General features: G+C 47.3%; 1 protein-coding gene across 36 annotated transcripts in view; it reads right to left on the bottom strand.

Moving 5' to 3' along the window:
- Positions 1–27,980, bottom strand: part of LOC108921597 (receptor-type tyrosine-protein phosphatase S-like) — a 182,902-nt gene that overhangs the window by 107,953 nt on the left and 46,969 nt on the right. For 17 of the 36 annotated variants that reach the window (XM_029249130.1, XM_029249132.1, XM_029249121.1 and 14 more), the window contains exon 1: positions 21,353–21,718. The exons of 1 other annotated variant lie outside the window; for it this stretch is intronic. The gene's annotated coding sequence lies outside the window, so the exon portion shown is untranslated. Of the gene's footprint in view, positions 1–3,753; positions 3,773–19,597; positions 19,848–21,352; positions 21,720–27,980 lie in introns of those variants that run through there. 18 more of the 36 variants (XM_029249137.1, XM_029249142.1, XM_029249143.1 and 15 more) reach the window with 6 other exon arrangements.

Raw genomic sequence — 27,980 nt, 5'->3', positions numbered from 1 at the left:
GTCCTACTGATCCATGTAATGTCCTGGAGAAGCAGCTCAGCCAGATTTCTCATTTACAAAAGAAACGACGAAAAGGGTGTTAAGAACACTGAAGATTTTAAAAAGAAATACTGGACAGTCAATGACTCTGGACAGTCATCCGCTTTCGTCTTTCAACTCTTAAACCATCGATTCGATGGCGCGGCAGGCGGCGTAGTGGTTAGCGCTGCTGTTTCGCAGTCGGAAGTCCCGGGTTTGAATCCCACCTCCCACCGAGGCACTCGCTCTGAACTGATGCAGTAAAAATTACCCAGCTGTAGAAACGTGAGCTTTGTGTACAAGCCTAAGGTTATAAGTCACCTTGGAAAAAGCATCAAATGAATGTAAATATAGCTGTTACTTCTCTTCCCCGAACCTCCACCGTCCCCCTCGAGGTACGACAAGAGGCAAACTCCCCTAACGCTTCCATTCTCCCATTATTTCTCTTTGCTAAATTGACAGATCAAGGCCAGACGCGTAGCGCCGACTGAAAACACCACACAAATCACGCATTACCCTACTCGAACGGCATGAGCCTCGGGTCACACGCACACAGGCGGTAATGGGCTGCGTGGATAAAATTAAGTTTGTATTAACCTGGCTCTCCTGCGTACGACTATACTAATGTGCTAACATGCTAACGCGCTAACATGCTAACGCGCTAACGCAATCCCCTTCTTCCGGCCCGAAGCCTCCCGCGTAGGCCGAGCCGCTTCATCGGCGGCCTGCTTTTGCTCAGATCAGCAGGAAGACGTCGGAAGCACCAGCAGAGTCCTCGTGAAGTTAAAAAGCGCCACCGTCGTCACATAACCACCCCCGAGGAACATTTCACTGGGACATCACCTCAGCTGTCCATCATATACGATGTCTCGAATCGAGTGTTATGTCAGAATAAACCGAACTATGTTGTATTACATAATTACAGTATTAGTATAATCGCCACCTTTCTCACTTTCATTTGTTCACTCGGTAGCAACTTACGACGTTAAGCAGTAATATGCTATGTTATATATGTGACCTCTTCCATGATGGTGGACCACGAATGGATGACCACAGGACAGCTGGGCAGCAATACCATAATAAAAATTAACAGATTTAAGAGGAATAACAATGATGATGGTGATGCTTATGATAATATTCACAGAAAGGAGAAAATAATTACTCTCCTCTGAGAACCACACTCGACCGGTGCACCAGCAGCTCTTTCTCTAGCTACAGTAAATCTCTTTGCCCTTTGGTGGCACTTAGTCACAGATGTGTCCCAGTGTGTGTGTGTGTGGGGGGGGATGCAAAGCAGATTAATTACAATTAATCATCTACTTGGACACGTGTCTGTGAGGAGCCGCAGCTGTCCGGCCCTTTTGCATCATCCCTGGGGGGGTTCCCGCGTCTACCAAAGGTCTCAGACAAATAACAGAACCGCGCTTGACCGCTTTCGACCGCTCACCTGTTCCATCAGACATGAGGTGACCTCTCTCCATTCCCTGGCCGTGCCCCACCCACATGTCAAATATGATCATAAACCACACAACCAGATAGGGCCTAATTACTATTTTGTGGGACCGAGTTGACGGCATTGAAATAATCAAATTTATCCTTTAACCTGAGGACAAGAACGTACCTTTCGTTCTTTTACAAATAGCGGAAAATATGAAAACAGACAATAAACCAGCCGCGCTGATGCTTCAGATGGGCTGGCGGAACAGCTGAGGAAGTGGCTGGCGAGATAAGGTGGAAGCCATTTGGTTTATTATTATTGCCATCGCCGGGTGTGGGATGGGAGTCCCAAGCCGCCTTTAACCCCGGCGGCCTCGGACCGGGGGCACGCAAAGCCAGGATCATCCGCCTTTAATCCACCCTCATTAGGATTAGCTGCATGATAGCACAATTCGCCGGACTCGCCATCACGGACAGTTTGTGCGTTTTTTATGAGGGTGCGTGTATGCATGTGTAACCGCTGGGGGAGGCAGGTGTGTGTGTGTGTGTGTCTGGGCAGGGGGGTTGATGGCAATTTTATTAAAATACTTTACCAGATCATTACTGAGCCCTGCTCTGTAAATAACACACACATCCCAAAGCCCACATGGGCGGTTTAAATAATACCAGAGGCAAAAATAAAAATAGTAATAGCGGCATTAAAACCACTTAGGTGACCCCATGTACTAATGGTGTTTACAGGGAAATGCTGAGTGTTTTTGGAAATGGGAAAGAGGCAGCATTTGTTGCGGGTGGGAGGACTAAAGAAGATGTCCTTCATGTTGCCTTCCGCATATGTTTCTCCCTTCCACTACAGCTGCTCCGAAGCTTGTTTCATTATAATCTCCCCTTTTTTTTCTTTTTTTTAACAGAACACTAAATGCAACAGCAGACGTGGCCCTTGGTGCACCCAGGCTCACGAAGCCACCAGAATTCGTAGCTTCTGTCGAGGTGACGCACGAATTTGGATGGGTATCAAGGGTACGGGGGGCATGGGGGCAGCACTTGTGCCTCTCATCTTGGGGCTGCAGGTTTGGATGTTGGTTCAAATCTGGGTCAGTCTGTGTGGAGTTTGCATGTTCTTTCAGTGTTCACCTCCACGTGCTCTGGTTTCCTCCCACAGTCCAGAAATATGGGTTTCAGGAAGACTGATGATTCTAAATTGGCCTTAGAGTGTGTGTGTGAGAGGTTGTGTGAGTGAGCAAATGGGTGCGTGACTGCCCTGTAATGGACTGGTGTTCCCTAAAGGGTGTACACCCTGCCTCACATCCTATGCCTCCAGGATAGGCTCTGAACCACTGTGGCCCTCCACTGGACGGATGGATTAAAATGTACATTGTCTATGATCTTCCATCTGATCTATGGCCATGGATTGAGAATACACGTGCGCTTTCACTGAAAGTGCGTGCACACAGCCATCAAGCCTTCCCGCCGTGTCACGTCACCCGAGGGTCCGATTCCTCACTTCAGTCAATATAACCCTCTCGCCGGGGTGTCGAAATAAATAACATCTACGCTGCTCCGACGACATTTTTTCCAGAGCAAATTAAAAATTAAAACCATCCGCCAAGGTGCCCAGCGTGACTAACTCCTGGAGAGACACTGTCGCCCGGAGACGAGGCGACAAATCACGAAGCACGTCTCGGAGCCTCTGGATCGGCGACGCCAGCAAGCCAGTGCTCAGCCGAGGAGGATGATGTCAGCTCTGACTGCGGTTCTAATTGCTATATGTGTCAGTGTGTTTCGGAGGCGCTCCACCTCCACTCCCCAAACTCCCGGCGACATCCCACAAGGGACACGGCTGGCATTCTTACTCACACGGAACTAATGCAGGCCTCTGATAGCGGCTCTGTGTTTAGGAGCCCATCTGAAAAAGCTTGGCTTGGGTCACCGCAGTTTGTCGTAAGAGGTATTTCTACCAGCAGGAGGCGTAGTGGTTCGAGCCATCAATTTTCACTCAGAAGACCCAGGATCGAACCTTATCTCCTGTTGTAGTACCCTTGACCAAGAAGCTTTCTCTAAACTGATACAGCAAAAATTACCCAGGTGCATAAATAAATAATTACAGTAGATTATTACACAAGCCTTTCGAGAAAAGCATCAGCTAAACACATAAATAATAGAACTCCACTGACCGTTCTGCACGTACACATTTTTTTTGGCAAATACGCGGCGAAAACCAATGGTAAAAAGACTCTCGATGAACCTCAGGGGTATGTTTATGTAAAGGGATAACGGGTCTATTGAAAAGGCACTCACGTATGTTGAATCACATCTAGCGTCTTCCGCTGGACGGGCCGAGCGGAGCCCCCCTGTCGAACAAGCCAATCAAACTTGTGGACAGAGCGGCGGAACAGGAAGACGCGAGGAAACGAGGCAACCGACCAGCTGTGGCTCCAAGGATCTGATAAGGGTTGGGTTTCGGCACATTGGCACGAGGCCCATCCGGCTCACCGAGGCTTGAGAACAGGGTGAGGGAGAGCGAGCGAGCGAGCGAGCGGGCGGGCGAGGGGGGGTGCTCTAAAGGGAGGACTCGCATCCATTCATCAAACTGCATGAGGTGTTCCGTACGAGTCAAATGTTCTGCCACCCGTTCACTTTTGAATTCATGCGCGGAACCAGATCAAATATGGTTATTTAAACACTGAGAAGATTAATTTGAATAGAGCAAAGAATTAATAGATACGGCCACATATTAGTCCATCCCTGAAGTCCAGCGATATCTCAACAAGATGTACTTTGGATTGAGAGTGCGGAGCAGGGCAGTGAGAGACAGAGGCGCACATGTTCTCCACATGTCTGCTGTGACCAAACCCAGTCCCCCCCCCCCCAATATACTCCATTGGATCCTGGATGGCTTGGCGCCACATGGCGGCTGGGGGAATATCCTGCTATATGATACATAGTATTTTTTTCCATCAGAATCAGTGTAATGCAAAGTGCCAGGGTGGCACAGCGGATAGCACTGGTGCCACACAACACCTGCATGTTTTTGTGATCTGGTAACATAGGTGGAAGAAGAGTGTGCTAAACCCCTTCCGCTCCCTCCCTTACCCTGAAAACCATAAATGGTCGCTATGAGTTAAACTTAACTTGGTGGCGCTTATTCAGTGCAACACTGGATTGTGGATATTTTTTATCAGCATAAAAATAAATCTTTAATAAACCTTCTTACTAAATAAATCACAGCTGGAGGATGCTCTTTAATATTGTCTTGTGCACTAATCCAAAATGCAGTCGTTTTCTCTCAGTCATCATGACAAATTTTATGTACTTGCATCCCCCCAGCAAACATTTTTACAATATTACTATCCCCCCTCCCCACGGGAGCTTATTTTTGGCATGTTCAGGAGGTCCTGGAGCAGAGGTGACGGGACCCTGGTTCTTCTCTAACAGCCAGAAAATCTATTGGCTCTTGTGCTGCTGAACGGCGCCCCCCGCAGACAGGGCCAGAGCCACAGTGGGAACCTCAGCGTGGACAAACTGGGAAAGGGGGAGTTATCGTTCTTTTTCTTAAATGTCCACAGTGATGGATTAGTGGTGTGGATCGGGGGGGATTCGACGGCATAGTTCCTTCCCACAGCCTTTGGCCACTCGTTCAGTTGACGGAGGAACCGAGGGGCACAGAGTGTCACGCTTTGCCAGTTCGCCTGGAAAACAGCCACGAGAGGGAGAGTGAGCGTGTGAGCGAGCGAGTTGGGGGTCGGGGGGTAGCTTTGATGCACAGATGGTTCTCCACAGAGAGCCGGAGATGCGTGCTGAATTTGTACCTGGGTTCCATTTAGTCTCGGGGACGAGACTCGCCTCTCCTCCAGCCACGATGACATTCAGCAGTGGGATCGGAGCGGCGCCGCCCACTGAAAGCGCACGGGGATTCATTGCGAGTGCGAGAAGCTCAGGGTACAAGGACTTAGTACTTGGTACGAACACCTATGCAACGTCTGGTGACACGTGGGCAGGTCCTCCGCGGGGGTCAACGTTCAGTGGCGCAAACTCAGGTGACATCATTAACATTATTACTCATGTTACTGAATAACTTAATAAATAAGCTGCTCAGCGAACAGTTCAGACCGCTTAAGGCTTTTTGGGCAAAGTTACAAGAGCAAGTCAGATGTTGAGTTCAAAGGTACAACGGTATGGCCCCAACTGGGAGGAGGAGGCTTTTGGAACACCCCAGTCTCCCAGATTCCTGTAGGCCTCGCGTCCTCACCGCGCCTGCTGCGATCGGGACATAAAACGCCATTAAGTGAAATCCGCGCCGCACCCCCAACCAGGCCGAGGATTTAAAGGCGCGATGATCCGATTGCTCAAAAGCCAGCGGAAATTAGCTTTTATATGCCGTGTTTGCCGGGCTCCTTAATAAGGCTTAAACCCGTAAGTAATGTTGTTCCAAACCTGGTCTTTAAGCCTCCATAACCACATGAGAAATGGCAGCATATTGAGTTTCTGAGAAAATCCAAAATATGTATTTTTAATCTGTATGAAAAAGGAAAAGAGTGGAGCCGAATCAGACCCCCCCCCCCCCCCCCCCCCCCATCTGTCAGCCCAGGCAGCTGAGGAGCTGGACCCTTGACCTCAACCTTCACCCCCCCACAGTGAGACGCAGCTTAGGGACAACACCGTCAATGGAGATCTTTTCAACATTTCGTCATCTTAAGTAGTATTGATGAATAATTAATATAAATGCGTTTTAATTATTAAACAAATAATGCAGTAAATTACAATACACTTTTTAAATAATTCATGAATATTAAAAAATATTTTGGCTTTTTTTTTTTTTTTTTTGACACAAGCTCGTTCATCTTCTAAGCGGTGCACAGGTCGAGACCCAGCCTCTTACCCTGACAGGGCTCTGAACCCCAGCAGGATTATAGCGTATTTTTTGATCACCTTGAAAAAAATTCACCCGGCGTGCAGAAACGCTGATTTTCCCCTGTGCTGCCCAGAAGCCTGTTGTGTGGAAACGGACTGGCCTTGGGGACACGCAGGTCTAACAGGTTCTCACCAGGGACGTGGAGTGAAGACGTGTCCACGGCACCTGCTAACATAGTGGTTAGAGCTGTTGCCTTTGGATCTAAAGGTTGCAAGTTCAGATCCTACCTCCATCTGCAGGACCCTTGAGCAAGGTACTTCCCCTAAATTGCTCCAATAAAAAAATTACCCAGCTCCATAAATGGATAAATAAAGTTGCTTTGGAGAAAAGTGTCTGCTAAATGAGTAAATATAAATGAGGCTCACTAATCCAGCGATGGCATCGTGAAATAAGGCACGAGAAAAACCACGGTTCTGTCCGTTTCCTCATTTCTGAAGGTTCTTAACTTGGCCAACTTTCGCTCAGCATGTCGGAGGACGGCAACGAACGGAAGACGGCTACGGGTCCCGTGATCAGGATCCCTTCCACCTCCTCTATAGAAGCATCCAGAAACGCATAAGTGCCGGTAACTGTCCTGCCCATCCTGAGCGCCACGTTCACCTTTATCTCATCTATATTCCTCCACCGCCAGACATCCCGTTTTGCTTCCTGCTGCTAGCCACCGTAATGAAATAAGGGATGTGATGCACACGCTGAGACGTAGGAGCGAACAGAAAATACGGCTGCGCTATATGATACGGGCTTGTCTGCCATTGTAACGGGGTCGTGTTTGTGACGTGAACAAATTCAAGGATGCCACAGATAACACTTTGACAAATGGTATCACTTTTCTGCCTCCAATATGCAGCCCATCCCTCTGCTGCCCCCCACGTTAGATTGTATTATGCGATATTATATCACAGCACAGCTGAGCCTATTAACCGAAGGCCACGCGACCGGGAGGCAGGGATGACAGCGCACATGAGACGGAGAACTGGACAAACAGGGCTGCGTTACCCTCTGGGAATTGTCCATCCCCTCCCCACGGCTTGTCATCGTATATCCAGTGCTCCCGTGCGGTAACAGGTAGCATGCAAACAGGGAGGTCTCTGCAGGGACAGGTGATTCGCCCACACATCCAGGAAATGCAGCGTCGCTCGAGGACCCATGTCAACGCTTCCCACACGTTGAACAATGGAGATGAGGACCGATCAGTGTCGGGCTTTTTTTCTTTTTTACTTACTTTAGTAAGGTTGAGCTAGAGTGTTGATGCAGTGGGTTACCTCCCACTGAGGGAGGGGCCAAGAAGGAAGGAAGGGATGGATGGATGGATGGATGGATGGATGGGGAGAGACAGACAACACTGACAAGAGGAGGCACACTGGCGGTTGAAACATGGTCTCCAACCCTATCGCCATGGCTCGAGCAAACTAAGCCCTGGAGGACTGGTACACAGAAGATGTTACCAACAAACAGTGTAAACCAGTACAAGCAGCTAATCTCCTTCCGCTTTCCTAATCAACAAAAACAGCCGTACCTTCGCACAGAGCAACGGCCATAGATCAAACTGGGCCTTGACCATAATAAGCACAAAAATGAGTCTGAAAAATCAAGAGCATAATATTTCTCAAGGTGGGGAACTTCAAGCATTTGACTGTTGACCATCGGGCGTCTCACACACAGAGGGAACACTGTTTGATGGTCACTATTTTCTGAAGGGTCACTTCCATGAGGGCCAGCTGGCTATCTTGGGCAAGGGTCTTATGGTCCAACGCGGCAGGGGTGGCACTGGACAGAAGATGCGCCTCATAAAGGCGCCATACATCAAACTGCAACAGATACAAAGCCATGTGATGCGCATTAATCAGCGATGTGCCTCTTGCAGGCAGAACATTATGGATCGAGTCGGTCTGCTCAAGGCACAGGGCCAGCGCGTTTCGTTAAAAATAACTGCATAATGATGCTTTACTGGGTTTTGGAAATGCCCGCTTGATTCATGTCCACTTAAATCCTCTGCCTCTGGCTGCTTCCTTTTCAGTGTGACAGGCAAAGATAGATGGGACTTGACTTTGACCCAGGATTCCTTATCCTTGATGTCCAAGACGTGAATAGAAATCCTTTCCCCCTGAATGATGGCAAAACCAGGCCCCAGCATGAAATTCACGTTCGCATCTGCAATTGTATGGGGCAGCGAGCCAGCTCCTCTCCAAGCTGGTAGGTCTTCCTGGTGACAGCTAGCAGTGTGGAGCCCAGATTTTGCTCTTCTCTGGGTTACAACAAATAAATCAACCAAATTAGTGCACAGAGAGTGTTTCAGTCCCAAAGCCTGAATTTTTACATGGATGATATCCAGCCTGGAAAATTTTTGCCAAACATGTCAGCTGGCAACGACATCATTGCTCTGCAAACTGCTACACATTTAAAGCTTCTCATCCTATCTCCTGCTATACGTCCGCCAGACTCAAATTCCCAGAGGCTCTGGTCAATGGAACAATGTTCAATATGGTGACATAATGACTTCATTCAGAGTATGACCTCTGCTCTCCACATGCGCCTCAACTACCATTCTTTGGGGAGGTCATCAAACCCCAGCAGCACCTTTGAGGGTCTGTCCCAGGAGAACCATGGATTTCAAGATCCGCAGATCCATTAAGACCCAAGAATAAAAAGCAACGTGTCTTGAGCAGGTGATGCTGCAGGTCACTTTGAAGACAACACCAACAATTTGAACCTAAGCGAAGCATCCTTAAATGAGACATACAAGACTCAAAACGGTGGAATTTAAAACAGAAAGCACCAGGGCTGTAATGTGTTCAACGGGAAGAGAGGAGAGCGGCTGCGGAGATGCAGGCGAGATCCTTCCCGGAGACACTCTCTCTTCTAAGAACAGCGGAGATAAGGCTACTTCTGAATAATTAATTACCAAATTGACGAGAAGTCAGAATAAGTGGGAATTATCTGAAGGTAGGTCAAACCAGGGCCTCTTCTAGCTGGAAAACCAGGCCCAGCTCTTCCTTTCGCTCCCCACCTTCGACAGGAAAAACGGGGTTTAACAACGGCCCATTTCCACCAGGAAAAACAACACTAATCTGCAGGGTTATCCACTCTCCATCCTTTCCCATTCCCACGTGGCTGCATCTCCCGTGCATACAGGCCTTGGCCCCTGCCTGGCTTTCATTAATATGCAGGCAAGGCGGCGGAGGCTCTACACCTACGCCCACTTGTCCTCCTGATGAACTCCTGTGCCGACAAACTCTTTACAGGCATCATTTGTGCATTTTAAATCTCACCATGCAGTGAATCCTAATTAATGTTCCTGGTAATAGGCAGGACTAGATGGGTCAATGCCTGTCACCAAGCAAATGAACGTGACCTCTTCCATACACTCAAAAGCTGTGATGGAAAATTCAACACGCCACATGACAGATCAGCAGTGTGTAGGGTGTAGGATCCAAGCGGAAGCTGCTAGTATCACATTTCCATTTATGCATTTGGCAGCCGCTTTCCTCCAAGGTGACATACAAACCCGAAGTAAACCGAACATTTCACAGCGTGTCATAGAAATTTCCGGAGAAGTTAGGAGATCAGGAGAGGAGTGGGTCAGGATAAGATGTACCTTGAACGCTGCAAGGGATTCAGCAGTTCTGAGGGCTTTAATGCACATCAAGGAAAATGAAAGCACTTGTTTTTACTTCTCAGCTATTTCAGAAACTTCTCACACCATATCCTTTCTCTAGCCATATTGAAATGTGACATTTAAAAACCCCTCATAGCAAAGTTAGCAAATATCCAAACTGATCCATCACAGTCTAGTACAAACCATTACCGATGAGCAATAACAATGCTTTTCTGTATATATCGGGAGAACATCACCACGCGAGGGGGAATTAAAAATCAGGCTGTGTAGTTTGATAAGCCAGAGGTCCCTAGTCAAAGGTAATTAAGAGCAAGGTGACCACAGAAGAAGACCTGATGTCAGCCTGTTGTCCATGGCAACTGCAAGTTCAGGTCTGACTGGAGAAGCTATGGGGAAGACAGAGCCTCAAGGTGACTGGCTGCACACAGTGGCTATGACTGGAATCAGCATTCCCTTTCATTATTTAAAAACTAATCAGGGAGCTCTTCAGGGTAGCTTTGCCAGCAAAGGGCAACATCAGCATCCCAGATGACTAAAAAAAATGGAGATCAGGAGTGGAGAATAAATCTCAACCAAAAGGTTCAATGTTTACTTTATGAGAAGAAAAAAAAATAAACCTTTTATTTCAATAATGTGTGAAAAATTTCCCTTCCAGGAGTAAGATTTCTTATTCTAAATCCAAACAGTACAACCTTCAATTTGCGGGAACCTTTTGTGATGGAGCCATAAAACAGCAAGGAATGGAAAGTAGAAGACCTCTCATTCTGAATGCTTGTTGAAAAATAGGACAATCAGAACAGGATCCACTGGCATTAGAAGTAACAGCCAAAGGAGATCCGGTCAATCGACGAGACCTCCATTGACCATTGCGGTCTCTCTGGATGGCATCTCCATCATACAGTAGCAGGACCTGCAGGCCCTTACGATCGATCATGCTTCGAGGCACAAGGTGACACTCAGGCTTGTCAGAGCGATTCCAGCATCGCCATGGCCATTACCAGAGAGCGTGGTTCATGCGTGCACTGGATGAAGGTTCACAGTGCAAGTAAATGAGCTCTGTCACAACAAGGGCAATGATGTCATTGGATGTGTGTGTGCGTGTGTGTGTGTGTGTTTGTTTGTGCACGCACATGAGAGCGTTACAATAGCCGAAACAGTGGCACCACGTCACCTCTGACCTTGGGGAAGTGGAAAAGAATCCGAGGCGAAACAGGGTGAATCTAGGGGAGTAACATGAAACTTCAGCACACAAGAGATGACAATCAGCTTCCGGGGACAAAATCACGTCCTTTATGCATAGAAAGTATCTCAAAGTGACATCCATTGTCATCTCCTCTCCATCACCTGTTTCCATTTCTCGCTCTCTCTCTCTCTCTCTCTCTCTCTCTCTCTCTCTCTGAGAGATTCTTTGCACTAATGGACACAAGTCTCCGGGTGAAGCCACATTCATTTAAACATTAATGCCTTTCCTGTTTTCTTCTTCCTTCTCAGGCTACAGCGAGATAGAAAGAGAGGAGATGTTGCCAGTTTGCTTCATCTCTTTCACCCACAAGTGCTCACATGGAACTGAGTGGACGAGAGCGAGACTCCTGTTGGCCCATGTCAGCTTCTCCATGACCCGTAAGTTGGGTGAAGATGAGTTCAGAGGGATCTGGGAATCCTGAGTATTTGTATAGAGATTTTTTTGCATTTGGCAAATGAACCACAGATCCAAAGGTTAACCGACCACCTAGCGGTTAGAGCTGCTGTCTTGCTCTCTAAGGGCCCAGGCTCGGGTTCCACCTCCTGCTATAGTGCCCTTGAGCAAGGTGCTTACCCTGAATTTATCCAGCAGAAATTACCCTGCTGTATAAATTGATAAGTCATTGTAAGCAGCTTAACACTAAGTTGCAGGAGGAAAAGGTCCATTGAATGGAAAAATAATTAAATATATAACAATAAGCTGTAAATATGGTGTCAGAGAAAGTTGTCACTCTGTAGCACATCTGCTGATCTCATCGAGAGCTCACTACGAAATCCCTTGGTCATAGCAGGTTCTCGCCCTTTGCGTCACCTTGTCCAGAACACGTTGCCTCTCACAGCATTTTGCCTGGGTCTTGCCGCTCAGCTTCCTCGCCATCATCACGGCGCCTTTGAAATTCGGCACATGGTAAAGCCTTCGAGAAGAAACGCATGGAAAACAGCTGGAAACGGTTAAAGACAAACAAACCGGTTTGATCTATGGAGGCTGTAGCTCATCACGGAGAGCGTAAGCCTCAAGTGGATTGCCTTGGAGCTTTTACAAACAGCCATAAATTACGCCAGGTTTGTCAAAAGAAAGGGGGTCAAACACACACACGCACACGCAGACAGAGCAAATCTTGGCTAGATTGCTCCCATTATGCTTGCAACCATTTTGGAAGACAGCAGGTCTTGGGTCACGACAATATATACGCGTTCACAAGAAGAAGCACTTCATGGCCAGACATTGGGTCAATTTTGTATTGAACACAAACCAGCGTGATTTGTGGATAATTCCTGTTCCTGAGGCTCATCGCAAAAACACTTTTTAAGAACACATGTTGCCTGCATAAAGACCGAAGGCAATGAAATTGGATGCCAGTTATCATTTGGGAAAAGATAGCCAACTTGGGGAAGGAGAAGATGAAGCTGTTGAAGATTGGTTTGTGCACTAGTGTTGGTAGAGAGGGGAAACACACACACTCTTTTTTTTTTAGAAATACCATGTAACAATATAATTTACTGAATTACAGAAGAATTTCCCTCAAGGTAAGACACGCATGAATATTTTGCAGTGTAAGAATCTTGCACGTTTGACAGATGGTGTAAATTATGCAAACTTCATCCTTATATGCCAGCAGCCACAAAGCTGGTATCGCAAGATGAGTTTACATTAGGCAGATGGATGAAAAATCTAAGCCAACCAAAAGTCAATCATGTGTTGTTCCTTTTCACTGTGGAATTAAAGGGTTGGCGCGTACGAGTTTGGCTCTACAGTAATCCCCTTCACCACACGGTTGAGGTAATGGACACACCACCCCCTCGTCAACTTGACCCCATTTTTCGACTCCAGTACTAACTAGGCCAAGCTAAAGGGATTCCTTGACATGAAAGGTAGTTCAAGGCAACCAAAGTGTGGCCATGGCCTTCAAGACAGGAGGCAGCTCTACAGCGACGGCAGCTTCTCCCAGCAGACTGAAAAGCATGACTTTGCCTCCCCAACACTAAAATTACCTGAAGACCCGCTTGGTGCTCGCTTCATTACCGCTAGAAGTTATGGTTTTCCAACAGGGCCAATATGTTTCTAAGAAATGCATTTGTTTTGCCACCATCACCAGAATCAAAAGCATCAATGTTGAGCTGGATTTCAGCTACCCTACCAATCAGCCAGTAAAGAGGCTCACTGCTGCCATTATTAACTGAAGTCAGAGCACAGTACCTGTGAAACGTGAGAGTCCGGGTTTTGTTCACAAGGTGTTCGGTAAACGAGTTTAATCTGGAAATCCAGATCTTCAGCAGCAGGTCCTAGAGATGTAGGACACTTGTGGGTTGCTTTGCTTTCACCCTTCTGTCCAGTTCATCCCATGCAAGTGTTGCCCAGATGTGCATGTCTTCTCATTTGATGTTCAATTCACTTTTTACTTCTACCGCTCATGTGCTGGGGAAAGCTGGTCTTTGCGGTGAAGGGACATCCGAGCCCCATTAGATGCTGGAACATCATTTTCAGGACATGCCGAGAGAATCTTGGGGATTGGTCGGCACAGCTTGAACTTAAAATAAAATGTATGTGACTAAACATTCAGTCACCCATTGGACACAGATTTCTGGGAATTGTTCCACTACAATGATCAACACATGCCAGCCAAACACACACCCTAGCCAGACAGGTGGTGGTCCACATGTAGCACCACTTAGAGCTTTGTTGAGTAGAGTTAACGACACGGTGTAGGAAGACAGTGACGACTTCTATATTGACCTTGTGGTATGCTGTATATTTTTGGCTACTGATACAGTGAAATCTGAAGAGAATATTTGGATGACTAGAAGATGATCTTACTAGGGTCAGCGGGTCTTCTTTTGACCTTCTCCATTGCCTTCAAGGACATGCATTACCCAGTAGCGACTGGCTTTGGAAGCAGCCTGTGAGCACTTAGCTGGGGGTAATAAACAACCAGCAGTTTGTCATGTCCTCCTCACCCAGTAGAGCGACAGCAGACATAAATTACATTTAACTAGACGCCATACGGCTCTCTCTCCCTCGAAGCCCTGCAGCTGCTTGGTAGTAGAAGCGAAGAAATGTGCATCGAACACCAAGGAGCACATTGGCGGAACCAAACGCTGCAGGAACCAGGCCGTCTGGGGCATGAATAAACCCATAAATAATCTAATTTTGCTATGAGAAATCGAAAGGACAATGCATCAAAGCGTTGATATGTTATTACTTCTTGTTTTTTCCACACTGAACTAGATAAACGGCGTTTGCTGCTTAGAAGTTCTCGAGGCTGTGTCCCGTTCGCCTCTTTCCACAGTCCCAGATGTCAGACCCTGTGAGCCGCTCCCTACTCACCTCTTCTCCTGCTTTTACCCAAGAAAAGCTCATCCAGGGTGGAACGAGAGCAACTCTGTATTTTTCACGCAAGAAGGATGGATGTTGTTGCCTCTCCATCTGATGGGGTGAAGTCACGGGAGCCCCGTGTATGACCCACGTTCATCTGCATCGACGACAATTTTATCCAGCTTAACCCTGCCTTCATGAACAAAGGATGTCCACATTGATTACGCTCCATGTGTCCAATATTGTCCTACAACCTAGTCCAGTAATTCTGTACACCCTATTCGATTAGTTGTCTACACCCTTGTCCAATATTGCCCTACTCTATTAACGCTCTATATTGCCTTCCGTCATAGTTCTAGACCTTCATTCACTTCTGCTCTACACCTAATGCAACCTCTGCATCCTCGTACCCTTCAGAGATTATCCTTCCAGTTTCCAGCATACCCCGCTCTACAGCTGTGGCTGTTTTGGTTTTCATTTGCCCTGTAATTCAGCCTAATGAACCTTGATGTTGAATGAAGTCAAATAAGGGGCCTTTGCAAATTCCCCCCCCCCCCCTTTTTTTTTTTTTTTTAAAGCATTCCAAGGGTCGCCCTCGACCCAGAATGCCCTGGCATGCCATAAGCACTTTCCACTGTAGAACCATTAGGCCATTAATCAAGCCGAGGCAAAATAATTACGAGAAACCCGGAATCAATGTCAGTGGACAAATACAACAACTGCTACGAGGCAGGGCAAAGTGGGAGAAAATTGTTTGGCTCTAATTAAATTTGTACCTTGCACTCTGATCTGTTATCTTTTGCGAACAGCAACATTAGCACGCAGTTTAACCTGAAGTAAATTGGGATGTCTTGTGTACAATGAAGAAAATGCAGGGATTTGGATGTGATTTCATGAAAAAAATAAGCAGCCAGTGCTAGACTGATTCAACATACAGCACATTTCCTTGAAATCGCTGTCACTTCCAAAAAGCTCCTGCCAACAGCTCTGTGGACATAAATAGTGATTACAAGCAGCCTTTTTAAAAATCTCTGGCACTAAGGAAGGCCGTCCAGCCTGCTTTCTCTATTCTCTATTTTCAAGTTAACCAACCCTTCCACAATCACCCTACCAACCAATCGCTACATACATTTAATATCTACACAGTCACATGTTCACCAACACCAGAGTAAATTACTGCATATCATTACATATTCACCAGCACCCAACAACATACATACTATATATCTCCCCTGTGCATCATATGATTGTCACCACCCACAATTTAGACAATATATTTATATTTCAAGGGCAACTCCTGCGCTGTGGGCTTGAATTCCTCCAGTTTCCTCCAAAGGTCCAGGTGGACTGGTGACTAAATCGCCCTTGATGTGCGTGAGAGATTGTCCTATGATGGACCGACGTCCTACGTTTCCGGAACAGACTCTGAACCACCGTGATCCTGCAATGGGTGAACAGTTATTGATAATGGATGACTGAGTGTACACATCAGCCAGTCACCATCTGCATATCTATCGGTTCTTCATGTCAATGTCTCCGCTGCATGTTCATGTTCTATCAATCATCTGTACTGCAATGCATCCTCCATCCACCATTTATGCATCATCCATCGTCAGTAATCCATCCAGCCACTCACCCTTCCCATCTGCTTTCATTGTTTTTAAACCTCTTCATCACTATGACGAGTAAAAAAACAAGAGCGTGACCAGCTTTTTCAGCCTTTATCTCACTACAAAAGACCTTCGAGTGGAACTGTTGTTTTTTTTTTTTCTTGCTACTTTTGAGCACCGCTTTCTAGATGTTTCTCCACAATTAGCAAATTCTCAATTAGCTAAGTACTCGGGTCTCAGACAGCGAGCCTCATTCATCAGCAATCTCATCAAGCGGCTGACTGCTACACTCGGAGTGATTCAATTCCAGAAATGAAAACAGTGGAGGCTTTCATCTGGAGCACAAACAGATCCAGTGGCAAACTGCATGATTAGTGGAATATGTGCGCGTGGGGTGTGAGTGGGGGTGGGCTGTGGGTGAGGAGGAAAAATTATGGTATTAAATAATTCAGGAGAGAAAAAAGGACCAAAAAAAAACTATTTGTAATGTTTTTCCCCTCATTATTGAACATTGTAACTCATTAAGAGGATCCGAGGTGAAGCATTTCAACCGAGGGCGTCGTGATCTCACTGGGTCAATGAACTCCGAATGCACGTCCACCAGGACGAACTTTTTGATGTCTGGTAGAGCCACTGGAAACTAGTTGTTTAGCAGGCATTTAGTTAACAGGTTGGAGGAGGAAATGAGATGCCGCTCTTCCGTCTAGGTTGCATAAGCGTGCTCAAACTTTTGACTGCTACTGTACTATCACGTGGTGCGATTTTCTCGCCCTCTCCTTATCGATTTGTAGTCGAACTGTGAAAAGGGGGACCTCTAAGCCCTCGCCACCTTGCTCTCCATTACAATTTTTCTGCCGACATCGGCCTCAGCTGAAGGCTTATGGGATTTCCCGGCCAAAAATATTGCCTTTGCCATTTACCGTCGACTTTCAATCCATTTCTTCAAAGGAAAAAAAAAAAGCTTTTGGGAAATCTAATTCCAAGATAAGACAATGTGCTCGACTCTCCTCCCTGGGTACAGGAAAGCCTTAACACATCTTGCCAGTCAATATAACCATCCATCGGCGCAGATCCCCGGTGCGAGAGCAGGACACGTCAAAGCCATTAAGCTGTCGGACCTCTGCACTTGGAGCTAAAGCACGGCGAAAACTTTTACGAGCTGCAGAGGACAGGGTCACGGTGCAAACCGCTCCGGGGGCGTGGCCTTTACGAGACGCAAAAGCCAAGGTTGCCTTTAACTCCAGCACCCTGACGGCATCCTTTAGCAGGCAGCTCTTGGGTTTTCGGGGTCGACGGAAAGGCGTGCGCATCTCCAAATGACCGCCCTGTTCATTTTATGCACCCTCTGTGGATATTCCTAAAATGGCTCTTCTTTGAGAGATACCATATGGCTGTAGCTTCATACAGCGAATGTATTATGTAAACTATCTGGCAGCGATGAGGCGGAGATTTTTTTTTTTTTCTTTTTCATTATAGGTTCTGCATCTTCCTGGCACTGCGGACTCTTTCGCTGCCGTGCTCCGGTAGCGCCTACGTCATCTTAAGGAAAGTCTACTTGACACAACGGTCACGTGACTGGATAACACGTTGCGTCCGTGCAGTTCAGGGAGCGGCGTTTGACGTCGTCACGATCTGTGGATTCTTTAATCAGCCCCCCCCCAAAAAAAAATTCCCCCTGGAATTTCTAGAGAGATGGACTTCCACACAAATGAAAATACTCCTGATTGATGGCAAACATGAAATGAAAATTAAAAAAGCAACAACATTTCTTAACACAGTAATGATATAATATTCATTCAATACCACAATATTACTTTACGGCAGTGCCCTCCCCCCCGTCAAACCTCTCACTTTCTCCTTTTTTTTGGATTTCTCCTGCAGCTGCTAATATATACTGGAGAAGTGTGAAGGCCCTACAGGTGACTCACACTCCTACCAGTCTGTGAAAGTGGGGAGAGGGACAGAAGGGGGCCTGGGGGGGGGTCTAACTCAGAAACACACCCAGCCGAGGCCAACCAACACCGCCCCACCCCCGAGGGCTGCAGTTACTCTACCTACAACCTCTGCTTGACTGCTGTGGCGGACGGCTGCCGGGGGGGTGGGCGGTGGGGCTATCGAATGCAACCACAAAGTGGTTTGGGATTCTCTTTCTGCAACAAATTTAGAGAGGCGTTACCGCTTAATTACCGGGGCAGCGTATTCGTTTTCATTTGTTTGAGCTGATGGCAGAGAAGTGCAGCAGTGGGGCTCAGAAAAGGGAACAGTCCCTCGTATTTGATATCGGAAGGTCAAATCTGCGTGTGGTCGGAGAGAAGGGCTTTAAAAAAAAAAAAAACCCACACACGGCCGCCACCAGCTCTCCTTGAAATGTGCAATTTGCAAACGTAACAGGACATTTCTGACCGTATAACATTAATAAGGGAAGATACTGCTGTGAAAGGATGGTCACTGTCTCACATCAGAAGGACATCCATCTGCTGGCCTTCAGCGTGTTCAGGTCCACACCGTTTCTAGACAGTGACATTTCTCCACAGATGTGCTGCCAGGAGACGTCACATACATCAGCAGCAAGAAGAAAAGGTAAATAAATAAAGAAATAAAGAAAGAAAAATTGTGGTCGAAAATCCTAAAACTTTCTATCATTTCCCCCCGGCATCGCTGCAGCCATTTATACTGGTAATGATGGCACGATCATTGCGGATGCAGATTTTCTTTATGACAGACTGGAGATAGGAGCTTGAGGCATGTCTCGATCCCTGGAGACATGCAAAGAACGGATGGAACAATTATCCATACACGCACATACACACACGCCTAAAACTGGAACATATATACAAAAAGACAATGTAAAGAAAGACTAGGAAGAGGTGTAGACTGGAAGACAGTACAGCACCTTCACCAGAATAAATTCCACGTCACCCACCTTCACCGGTGTCATAATTTAAAGAACTCATAACGTGGACCTTAGATACTGTGCCTTATATCTACCGTGTATAGTAATACGTAAGCATCTCAGCACTCAGAATGTGTTAAAATAACCTGGCCTGTACTTGTGTGCGTCTGTGGGTGTGTGCGTGTGTGTGGGGGCACGTTTCTCCACACAACCCCCGAGGTATCAGTGGGACATTACACTCAATCTGGAGTCATTTCTACCCCTAAATGTAATACTCTTTGCACAAGTTGAAAGGTACAATATTTCTGCATGACGTCATAAAGCGGCAAAAACAGCACCTGTAACAGCTCGTAATTAATAATCTTAATTACACACTAAGAACTGAGGCTTTAAATGATTAACAGACTATATGAAATGGTGAAGGAACGGGTGTTGTCACTGTTTCAATGCTGAACATGGGCTGTTTGAATGAGAGGGATCAGATGTCCACTACAGTGGACACAGTCCAAATGTGGCCGCAGATACCACATCACATCCACCATCGCCATTCACTCACCTCCATGCAAAGGGTCCAAGCTGCATTCCTGCTGGGTCATTATGATGAAATAAAATAACTCTTCCCAGGTTGTGCCTCCTCCACACACACACATATATATACACACTAACTCCTCAGTCTCTGAGAAACAGGTCCTTATGAATGCCTGATCTCAGGAAAGCTCCACTTTATTTCAGACAGGATTCTCCCTGCGCTCCGCGGAGCCGTTGCGCATTTGGACACCCAGGGGCGCACAGGGACACAGACCCCTGACAAACGCCCGATGCCCCCCACGTCGGACAGAGCCACGCGCAGCCGGGTCTCTTCTCCACAGCTTTGCGTAATAGTACCATTTAAAGGCGTGGCAGGCAATGGGTACGGATGAGGAAAACGTGTGGCCCCACACGCACACCCACACCCACCCACAAACCCTCCCAACGGATCCATCGTGCGTGGAGAAATCATTTAACTGATTGCGATCCGTATATATATTCAGATATTAATAAGAGAAACAAATGCATTAAGATGAAAGAATGAGAAAAGTGCACGTGCCGTCCGCGCGAAGCACTGCGCGTCCCCGGCGCCTTGCAGATCGGCGCTCGGACCCGCGCGTCTGGCACCCGGCCAAGAAATAAATGCAAATAGTCTATAGAAGAATAATAGAATAAAACACTGCGGTTGCGATGCGATGGAGACACTCGCGTCGAGTGGACGCTGGAGTGCGCGGCACGTGCGCAGCGGCGGAGCGTCACAGCGGAGAAGCACAAAGGCGCCGTTTCAACTTGAGGGATTCGACCACAGAAGGACTCCGCGTTTCCAGCGCAACGAGCCACCGAAGGGGACGGAGAGAGAAGGAACAAACGTGCGCTTCATCATCATGCAGAACAATAAATTTACCCATAAGCCCACCGAAAGAATCGGAAAGACCAAGAACACTGAATGATGTGTAAATTAATATTAATATCCAAGCTGCGTAAAAGCAGGGACTCTGGAGCCCTTAGGATTTATTACAGAAAAGTTGTCATAACCAGGGAGCAGCAGTAAAACAGCGACATAATGACACCTGAAGGCGGGAGAAGAGGCTCTTACTTCTGAGGCTGTTATTCGATCAGCAGCAGCAGCACAAGGCAGCCGCTGCAGCCCAATAAGTATTACTCAGTACTACTGTATTAATAAAGTATTTCCAATACATTCTGAGAGACAGAAGCGCAAGTTTCCTCTAAACTTAGCGAACCGTTCGGTGCATTTCGGACTTTGAGGGGGAACAGCAGCAGGAGCAGTTATCGAGCAGCATCTCTGGACAACAATTGAATTGTGTGGAACCGGCGATGTTACGTTTGAAAGCGCGCGGCGGGTCTCGGGGCGGCGCGTTCGTCTCGTGCGGGGTCTCGAGCGTCTTTTTTTTTTGCCAGGGAACAATGAGACGGCGGCGGAGCTCGGGCGGGGGGCATCGTCGGCGGAGGAATCATCGGCAGGGCTGTCGGGGCAAGTTTTAGCCCTAAAGCCCCCGATCATTCATCTGCCGAAAGACGTTCTGTGCGGATCCAGCGAGCTGCGCGCGGGGACACCCCTCTTTTTCCCATTTCGCGAGTATTAGCCTCATATATATATTTTTTTGCCGTTAGCACGCCGCCCTCCTGAGCACGGGGGTAAGCAGCACCCATCCACGGGCGGAGGGGTTGCGATCGGTGGCCAGAAGGAAACAATGATCAGATGCGCGCTGTGTGTGTATCTCGCGCGAGCATCCCACCCCGAGCTGCACAAGATGCTCCTTACCTTTGTCGTCAAGGCTCTTCCTTTATAGTCACCGGCGTGGTGCAAATACACATTTCTACTTAGGTCGCCTTATCGTGGGTTTTTTATTTTTTTAAAAAAAAAAAAAAAAAAAAAGAAGAAAAAAGCATCGATCAAGTGTAATAATCCCGGCGATAATGCGCTGTGCCACAGATCCAGGCTGCCGCGCGCTGTCTCGCGCACAATGCGGTTTAAAATCCCCCCCGACGGCGGCGGTGCGCTGTGCGTGCGGAGCCACAGGAGCGCCTCTCAGCCCGGCTGCTAGAAACCACAGCTGGCTCGGGTGGGAGCCGGGGGGGTGATGTCATCGATACCCCCCATACACACACACACACACACACACACACACGAAGCGCGCACGCACGCAAGCAAGCAAGCGCGCGCGCGCAGACACACACACACACACACATACACATACACCCTCCACCCACCCAGCCACCCTCCCTCCACTCCAGCTGACCCCTCCCTCGCCCTGATGCAGTCACGCCCCCTCCCTGCGTTCGCCCGCATCCTTAAGCATCTTATTTTTACTCCTTTTCTTCTTTAATTTCAAACGGAAATTCAAGGCATTAAACTCGAAATTAATGATACATCACACATGCACAAGTTGGACCAATCAGAATGAAATGCGCTGAGCTCCTGTGGCAAAATGATGCATTAATAAGGCGCGCGCGTGTCGGGGTTGGAGGGTACTGTAACAGTTAAAGTAGAGTAAATAATAGAAAGGGCATACAAAGTGTTTTGTTGTACGGATTTTTAAAGTTAATTATCATCTTAAAATCAGAGGGTCCCCAGCAGTGATCCGGGCTGTTGCGTTATTAGCTCTTGGTTCGAATCCCCTCGTGCTGCAGCGCCCTTGATCAAGGTATTTACCCTGCGCTGGTATAGTGAAAACTATCCTGCTGTGTATAAATAGATTTACATTTCACTGGGTGTAAATTTAAATTACACTGAATGATTTCCCCCAGTTACACAGCTGCGTAATTCGTACTGGAGCAATTTTAGAGTAAGTTCTCTCAAGGGCATTACAGCAGGACGTGGGATTTGAACCTAAAAGCACAGAGTCCGGAGGTGGCAGCTCGAACCAATACACCACCTTCTGTAAATCATTATAAAGTTGGTTGTCTGACGCTGTAAGTCACCTTGAACAATGGTGTCAGATAAATGTTAATAAATAATAACTCAGCAGCGGAACACTTCCATTATTTACACTGCACACCAGTGATTCTGACAAGCACTGCTGACCGTCTCACACACTCACTTGTAAAAGCTGTTGTCTGACTCACTGCTGCTGATCTGGGCCCCAGAGACCCAGTTCACAGGTCACTGGGGGAAAAGACAGGAGGCTGAGATGGATATCCCCTGGGACAGGTGTCTGTAGGGGCGACAGAGTCCTTCACCATCTGTTGCTATGAAGGTGATCCTACATGGCTTCACTGGGACTGGTTGAGAACTTTAGCCCAACTGAAAGAGTTTAACGATTATTTTTAATTCCTTACTGAAAAGAGTAGAACACTGTGTGCAGAGAAAAGGCCACCCTGAGCTGAAATGTTTTATATGGAAGGGAGCCAATTTTGGCAAAGCTAACGTGAACTGGATGCTGATTCTCATCATGTCTTGACCAAGCTGCGTTCAGTCCCTACCTAGGCTCTAGTGGAGGGCAACATCCTCCTTGCCCAGTCATCACCAGGCAGCTGCCGCCAAGTGAACCTTTGACTTGTCAATCTGCTGATCAGGTATAACCACACAGCTGCTGGATTGGTTGGACACTGGGATGGTGGGGAACCTGGTGTTTCCCTGCATGAGACAAAATCCTCACACCAAAAATGATGCATTATTTAGTCATCAATATAGCAGCTACCATCTTAAAAACAAACATGATCACAAGAGGCTCTTCCAAGAACGAACGAACAGTCACTCACATGTATATTCCTAAACCCGTCCGACGTGTTTCGACATCCGCTATGGTGCAGAAAGGATGAAGCTCCCAGGATGAGGACGCGCGAGCTGCGGAAGATGACAGATCAGAAGAGGCAAAAACAAAGCGGGGAGCCACCAAGGACGCCCAATTGGCTGTGACGGATCTTCTGTAGATGTAAAGAGTGGAGAGGCGCTTGCTCCATTAGGTTGAGGTTTCGTCTCGTGATGAATGTGCCTCGACTCAAGAGCCAAGCACCAAATGATGGACTGCTAGGTAAATTCTTTTGCTGTCGCATGACTGAAGACAAAGCAACAGGTAAGCGAGAACGGCAGGTCGGTAACGCTACGGAATACATGTATAGCAGCGTGGAGGGTACCAGCCGTCTACAGCGATGGCACATGCAGCTTGGGCCACATTAGCAACCAATTAGCCCGCAAGTCATCTCAGCAGCTTTGGACGAGGGCCTGGTCTTCTGCATTCCCTCGAGATACGATGGCAACATGTTGAACATTTCAGCCCATGAAACATCGAACATGCATAAATAGATCGCCCTGCACCTCATTAGTGGTCCCTGCGGGAGACCAGACTCACGAAATTAATTGTTCTGTATGATCCCTGCTTTAGCACCATGCAATCAAGATAGGGGGTCTCAGTCAGTGGTTTTCTATCCTATTTCCTGGGACTTCAGGAATTCTTTTAGATGCTCAGCAGCAGCACAAATGATCCGACTAGCGGCCTAACCAACAAGCCCGCGATTACTTCTGCTAGGTGTTTTCGCAGTTAGGCTACAGTAAAAGTGTACATTCCCTTGGGTCCCCAGGGTTGCAGTTGAACTCTGGTCTAAGTTACTGTTAACGAACACAAAATGTAATGAATATGAATTCATAGATGTGTGCCTGGTACTAATGCGTTTTGCATAAAAGTTGCATTAGGAAACAATTGAAGCGGAAGTTTTAAAAACAAATTCTGAAAATGAGAGTGAGAGAAGCCAATAAATTGAGGGAAGTGTTTCACAAATAAGGTGGAGATATGTATCAAACCGAACTTGACTTTGGTGGAAACACCTTCGGCACCATCGACACAAGCGTATGGCTTCAAGATCGATCCAGCCTTCTTCGGTATCGAGTCCAAAATGACACGACTCCTTCCGCATTTGGTTTATCTGTATATTCTTTTCATAAGGATTTGCCCTTCCGTGGCTCGGTTGTATCCGTCGTGCAATCGCTCCATCTTTCCCTTTTTTAATTTCTTCATGTTGTCAGTGTTCGATGTCTCAGCGCTGTCTGCCCACCCCAAGGGCACACCGCTGAATTTAGAACCTGACGAGGAAGCCCTTAATGAGGGCTGTTGCTATGAAACAAAGCCGGCGCTGGTTGGTTAATTGTTAACTTGAGGCTGGTGCTGAAGCGCAGCAACTTTCCAAGTTGGTGTCTACAAGAGCAAAGAGAAGACTGTGCTTTTTGATGGCTCTAATTTCTGAACACCTCGCCGCCCTCCCCAACACGGCCATACGTAGAACCATTGGTGTAATTATCTTTTCTGGATGCTTCTATCTATTCTTATTGTTTCTGCTCAAGCAAACCTAGAGGAAGGCTTACTTGGCCCCTAAAGGTGAATAAAAATAGAAAAGGGGGAAGAAAGGTCCTGACGGGAACACCGTCGTATCCATCACATCTCTCACTCAAACACATTTTGTAAGCACTGTATGTCAGAGGTGACAGAAGAAGCTCATTCTCATCTTTTGGCAACAATGAAAACACCTAAGTTGACCGACTTGCGTGAATCCAGCACTAGTAGAAAGATCAATGACCTTTGACACTACCTACCCATGAGTGGAGCTGCCCTGCAGCTGGAGCCATCGCTCAGAATCAAGTAAGTCAAATGACCCAATATCTTGGCCAACAGTCGTCTCCAGTTCATTGTTCTAGGAAGGTGGCCCACGAGGAATAGCATGACTCCTCTACGTGAAGACCATTTTTTGTAGGGCGTCCTTTCGGTTTCCTTGAGGAAAGGCTGGATGAGAAATGAAACGCTCATCTAAAAGAATTATGTGATGCCATTATGGTCTCGCAACAGAGTCCACTGGATAGCATAAGGCTTTGCCTAGAAGAATCCCTTGCACCTGATGCCAATACGTTTTTTTTTTCTCCTGTGTAAATCTGTGGAGCACATTCAGTGTATTTTGCTGTGCTCACTTGCTATAACGAAGCAACCGCCCCCTCCATTCTTCACCTGCAACCTCCCACCACCGCACAGCTGTGCTCCACAAGATGCTTGACGACACATACTTGCAGTCTGTGGATGGAACCACCAGACTGGTTTTATTTACCCTGCAGCCGGTGGGCACCAATTTAAAAAGGTGGTCGCCTTTGGCCACACATCCCACACACAGATTGTAGAGACGTGTTCTCTGAGGCTTGACGAGAACTGATTGTGCCTTTGGCCTTGATTGGCTCAACGGGTCCTGGGTTATTGAGCCTTCGATCCAGGAGTGAAAACCAGTATCCCAGCAGCCCTGTTTGGTGCTCTTTCTTGACCCTTCAAATGGCCAATCGACATTGACGATTTTTGATCACATCTTATATGATTTGCCTTCTACTGCCAGTTGTAAGCAGTGAAGGTTAGCAGATGAAATATATCAAATACGGTACTGTGCAAAAGTCTTAGGCACTTAGATGTTTCACAAAAATGTTTTAGACGGTTATTCAATGTCTTCTGCATTAGTGTCAATGGGAAAGAGCATATTTTAGACTTCCAAGCATTCCTTTTGCAAAAAGTTACAGTATTACAGTAAGGGTTTTGTATGTTGTTAAAGAAAGTACACACACACACAGTCTGAAACCACTTATCCCAAGTGGGATGCAGTGAACTGGAGCCAAACCCAGCAACACAGGGCGCAAGGCTGGAGGGGGAGGGGACACACCCAGGACAGGATGCCAGTCAACCTCAAGGCACCTCAAGCAGGGCTCGAACTTCAGACCTGCCAGAGAGCGGGACCCTACCAAGCCCGCCGCACCAAGCAACTGTTCATGATGGATGGTTACTAAATTTGTAGGAAGTTTATTAATTAAGAGCATTCTTTTTGGAAGCACTCATTTTACAGCTTTTTTCCCCCCAACCAAGTGTCTAAAACTTTAGCACAGTTCTGTATATTTAGAAACTTCAATGAAAAAACGGTATTTACAAGAGATTGCATGTCGAGGCACCTAAAGGGAAGTCATTTATGTTCCGTAATAAAGCATATTTGACAATTGTCTTCAAAGGTCCCCTTCCACTGTGGTGGCATTCAAAAACTGCTGTGCGTTACAAATCCCGCAGTTCAGGCATCCAAGCGATTCTTCATATAGAGCATTAACAGTTCATTTGCTTTGAGCAGGAAATCAATGCATTAAGAGGAAGGCCTTATTCTCTGCTACAGCAGTGGACAGGTCAGCGCGCTCCATGGGGAATCGATTGTCTGCCGAGTAATTGCTTTACACCTTTGGACAGCGCTGCGCAGTGACTTCACGACGAGGGACTGCTGTTTCATCGGCAGCGAACTGTCTCGTCCCCGCGCTCACCCTCAAGGAAGGTGCACTTTGGCACCTCGTTGAAAGTTTTCAGGCATCTTTTCGGGGTGTCTGATGCTCTGGTAGAACAGAGCTGCACCTGTGTTGCGTTGCTGTGTCACGGTTTCCTGCTGTCAGCAGTGGTGGCAGGTGCAGCGGTCCATCTCCAGGCCTCGCATCCATGCGGTCGCTGGGTTCCTCAGTCTTGCCCTACCTTGCTCTATTTTTTTTTTTAATGTCCGTCTGAACTGGCTTTCGGTCCACTGGAGTCTGCTCTCGCTGGTGAAAGGTTAAGATGCCTAAAATTTTGAACTTCATGGCTCTTGACTTGCAGTGGTCACCCGCAGGGGGATGGATCCAGGGTCCGATGTGCAGAGGAGTCGACTTGCCTGCACAGCTGCCAGGGGTGCGAGAACCTGCAGACTGCCTTGATGAGCATCACTGGACGGTGGCGCGGATGAGTCGAGGCGACATTAAGACAAGGTGCCTCCAAACACCCTGGTGCTTTATGGTGCATTTTAGCAAAAAACAGGTTGCTTCTCGCTCTAAATGCAACCCTCAAATAGTCTGGAGGCTGCTTGTGATGTTCAGCACATTGACGGACGGCACCGCATGTAAGAGCACAGGTGTGTAACGGCTGGTCACGACTGCTGATTTGTTGCAGTCTAACAGCGGTCTAATGGGAACATAATGGCGGGGTAATGGTGCTTAAACGGTTAATGCTGCCACCTCCTAGCTCCAAGGTCATGGGTTCAAATGAGACGACGCTTCAGTAGCCAGATACGTTTGCACATGCCAGGCATTTGATGAGGTGGATGCTCATTTACATTTATTTAGCAGACGCTTTCCTCCAGAGCAACTTCCAATGAACTCTACGTAGTGTTACCAGCCCACATACCTTATTCACCGCAGTAACTTACACTGCTAGATACACTACTTATACTGGGTAACTCATCCATACATCAGTGGAACACACACACATGCTCTCTGTCACTCACACACTATAGGTGAACCTGAATAGCATGTCTTTGGACTGTGGGAGGAAACCAGAGCACCCGGAGGAAACCCACGCAGACACGGGGAGGACATGCAAACGCCACACAGACTGAGCGGGGATCAAACCCATGTGCTCTCGCATCAT

The sequence above is a fragment of the Scleropages formosus genome, chromosome 25 (assembly GCF_900964775.1).
Source record: "Scleropages formosus chromosome 25, fSclFor1.1, whole genome shotgun sequence".
In the NCBI taxonomy this organism is placed as follows: Eukaryota; Metazoa; Chordata; class Actinopteri; order Osteoglossiformes; family Osteoglossidae; genus Scleropages; species Scleropages formosus.
This window is presented reverse-complemented; position numbering and strand designations above follow the sequence as displayed.